The sequence below is a fragment of the Asparagus officinalis genome, chromosome 2 (assembly GCF_001876935.1).
Source record: "Asparagus officinalis chromosome 2, Aspof.V1, whole genome shotgun sequence".
NCBI classification, from domain to species: domain Eukaryota; kingdom Viridiplantae; phylum Streptophyta; class Magnoliopsida; order Asparagales; family Asparagaceae; genus Asparagus; species Asparagus officinalis.
Genome location: NC_033795.1, coordinates 38,750,102 through 38,754,653, shown reverse-complemented (window position 1 = coordinate 38,754,653; position 4,552 = coordinate 38,750,102).

The window sequence follows — 4,552 nt, the reverse complement described above, 5'->3', positions numbered from 1 at the left end:
CTATCTATTTGTGCACTATGATGCGATGCTATCTATTTGTCGATCCGCACTATGATGCGATGATACCTTTTTGTCGATCCGCACTATGATGCGATGTACCTATATTATTGTTTTCGCATGTTTATGCGCAGAGGTCGGTGAACCTATGATATTGTTTCCGCACAAGCGTGCGCGTTTGAATTATTTTCGAATGATGATGCGATGCTATCTATTTGTCGATCCGCACTATGATGCGATGATACCTTTTTGTCGATCCGCACTATGATGCGATGTACCTATATTATTGTTTTCGCATGTTTATGCGCAGAGGTCGGTGAACCTATGATATTGTTTCCGCACAAGCGTGCGCAGAGGTCGGTGAACCTATGATATTGTTTCCGCACAAGCGTGCGCAGAGGTCGGTGAACCTATTATTTATGTCGAGATGGATATCGTTAATGAGCACCGCTTAGTATTACATGGGGTAGTTCGTCGATATGCCAGACATATACAGTTTATACACAAGATGGATATCGTTAATGAGCACCGCTTAGTATATGTGATAGTTCGTCGATATGCCAGACATATACAGTTTATACATGAGTTGCATTTTGACGATTGTTGATAGCTTGAGTATTTTGGCGGACACCAAAAGTGAACTCGACTCATTAATGAGATTCATGACGATTGAGATGCATTGATATATACGCTGATGTCTATTATGATGCTGTACTTTCCAGCTGTATTTCTATTGCTTAGTTCGGGATTAATATTTAGTTAATCACAATTTGAGACATGTGGTATATACATGAGGGTTTCCTTGTTTGGATTATTTCGTTCGACGTACCAGTCTCGTGTTGTGGGTTTCTAAATAGTGGTTTTTCATTTAGATTGTTTATCTTTAGTTCGGTGTTAATACTTTGTTATCTACCATTTGAGACATACGATATATACATGAGGGTTTCCTTGTTTGGATTATTTCGCTCAACGTACTACGTCTCGCGTTGTAGATTTCTAAGTATTATCACCATTGGATGCGGGGAAAATGATCTAGGTAGACTATGCTTAATAGATAGAGCCTCCACTTCATCTAGTAGCCCTCCCCGGGGGCGGATGGAGGTAATCTTGCTAACGTTCTGACGTTCTTGTTGTTATTTTCCCCTTTTATTTTATTTTAAATTACAGGCGGCTCAGAGCACCAGAGAGTCGTAGGATGACAAGATTCTTGCATAGTCACCGTCGCGTAATGTTACTTGTAGAGACTCCACTCTAGTATTGAGTTTTATCCAGTCATTTGAGTTGTACTCATATTATTAAGGCAGTTCGCCTTAGTATGATTTCTAGATTATTCATGTTGCGACATATAATGTTATTTCAGATTTCAGAGGTATATCAGTTGTATTCCAGGACATGATTTTATTTATGAGTTATATCATTCTGCATCATGTCTATAGCACCCATTTTCCTTATTTGCCTATTTTGTACCTTCACTTATATTTGTTTCCACTAGAGGATATTACTGTGATTGGTGAAACATGTTATTGCGTAGTGGAGGTGCATGGCAGGTTTGACATCTCTGAGTTCACCTTGAACTACAGTCAAGTGTGAAAACAGGGGCGTCACAATTATATTTATTAATAATAATATAAATAGGAGTTACTTCTTTATGTTGCAAAGAATATTACTTTGTTCGATAATTAATATCATCTTACTTAGTAATAAAAATTTGGACGTTATAAATTAAAAATACTTTTATTTTGGAAAATTAATTTATATAAAATATTAAGATCCATCAAATTTATGAGACGTAATTTTCTCTTATTTTTCCCAAAATATTTGGTCACTCGCTAGAACATATTAATAATTTATAATGATAATAAAGTTAATAAATATATTATAATTCATTATAGAAGAATTATTAATTGTAATGAAATAGTAAAATTATTTATTTAATAAAATATTGTACATAATTATACTTATTAATAATAGCATAAATAGGGGTTGATTCTTTATATTGTATGGAATATCACCCTTTTTGATATTATAATATCATCTTAGTAATAAAAATTGGACATTATGAATTAAAAATAATTTTATTTAGAAAAGTTACTTTATATAAAAATATTGGATTTATGAAATCTATGAGTATTCATTTTTTGTTGGAAAGTAAATGTCTCATAAATTTTAAGGATCCAATATTTTTATATAAAGTAATTTTCCTAAATAATAGTATTTTTAATTTATACCATCCAATTTATTATTACTAAGATGATATTAATTATCGAGCAACGTAATATTATTTACAACATAAAGTCATATAATGTTAAAAAATACTGCCATTATTTAAGAAATATTGTAATAAATTATGTCCATAACATAAATATTTAATAATAAAAATTGTTTAATTATATCAATAGTGTTACTTAAACTAATGATTACATTATTATTTAATAATTATACTCCTAAATAAATTGTTTAATAATATAATAATAAGCTAATTTAAATAACTATTAAATGTATGTTAATAATAGTATAAGTGTTAATTATAGTATAACTTAAGTTTTTTTAATCAAAGTGCAATTAAATAACTTTGTAAATTGTTTATATATAATTTATTAAATAATATAATATTAAATACAACAACATGTCCACGTGCAAAGCACGTGCATTATACTAGTTTAAAAAAAAAAAGAGAATAAGGAGCTTACCTCTACATGGTCTCTAATTAAACGCTTTCTCAACAACTACAAAGCGACATTTCTCGAATTAAGGAGCTTACATATCCCTTTCTTCATCCTTAGATTATTTAGCCCTAAAACCTTTAAAATAAAAAATAGTAATAAGAAGAGGGACTTTATTTGGCAAACTACTTAAGAGGAAAAAAAATTAAGATGTCATTAAAAACTCTTAAGAATAAGCTTAAAATGTTACAACATTGAACTCCAGTAGAAATTGAAAAAAAAAATTATGCTAACTTGGATAGAAAACCGATACTTTTATCATTAAAAAAACTTGATACCATATACAATTAAGAATAGAGACTTCTATTTGGCAAACTACTTAAGAGGAAAAAGAAAAACATTGATAAGGTTGGTAGCCAAAAAAACTACCATTTGAGATACATAAGCAGTGAAAAAACTAAGATATGATATCAAAATAAGATCCTAAGGGACTTCAAATAAGTTATATCTAACATTTAACAAAAGCATAGCTAGATAATAAAATTTGAATAGCCTAATAATAAATGAAAGGAAAAGAACTTAATTAGTTTAACAATCAATCCCATGTCAATACAAAATAACATTACAAATTGCAAGATGCATGAGGTGTAATACATTCTCCTCCCTGCAAAATAGGTTGGTTATCAAATTTAAAAATAGTGCATTATCATTTCTATTTGTAATACTACTTCTTGGTTGTTTTTCTATCTATCCTTGTAGCATTTCTTGCGTTTATGGTATATTTCAAAATTTTTCTTGATATACATTATCCTAATGAATAGTGCTACCTTTGCAGGAATTTTGTCTTTTTTTTTCCGTAGCTTGTGTTAAGTTGTGATTTCATAAACTCTATTGGCATTTGGAGCTCTAGAATGCATGAGGATAGAATTAAGGAACTTACAACTCTTAAAGAATCAATAAAAAGTTATAAAATTATTACCAGATTATCTATATATCTATGAACAAACTGCAAATTAGAAGATTGATATAATGGATAATTTTTTTAAATGCATTCACTAGGGATAAATACTTTTTTAAATTTAAGGTGATAATGCCAATACTAGAAGCTATTTACTTAAATTTGTGATTACTTCTAAAACTAATATGACAATACAAATAGAAATTTGAAGATAGAAACTGGTGTGCAAGATCATACCAAACTTTTGCAATCTACTGCATTTTCTTTGGTGAAAAAAGATAGTTATCTACAAATGTATAAGAAACAAACAATAAGTTATGATGCTTGAAAAAAACATAGCTAGAGAAAACTAAATATAACATAATTAATCTATACTACTTATAAAAGAGAATACCTATATTAAAACTTTTTTTTTGGTCAATGAAAAAATATATTCATTATACCAAGTATGAAAAATTATAGTACATCAATGTCACATTTTGACATCAAGAAGCCTGGTAACAAAACCCAGATTGAATAAACTATAAACTCTCTACATGTTCACTAACATGATTTGGGATGTTGTCATTCAAAATTTTTGCAAAAATTGTAATCTTCACTACTCGAAAAAGTTTTTCAGGATCTCTAGCTTTGTGCTGAAATATTCTGAGGTTTCTCTCCTGCCATATTAGGTAGACAGCAGTCGACAAAGCCATCCTCTTCAGTTTTTTCTTCAAACCAATCCCTTTTAGATTACTATACCATGATGTTAACTGATTCTAATTGCAGGATTTCCAATTGTAGCCAAGCCAATCTATGATTTTATTCCAAACAATTGCAGAGTACTGGCATTCGAAATAGAGATGCTCACAGGTTTCCATTTGAATATTGGAGCATAAGACACACTGATTAGTACTTAGCATTCCCATTCTACACAGCCGATTCTGCGTTAACA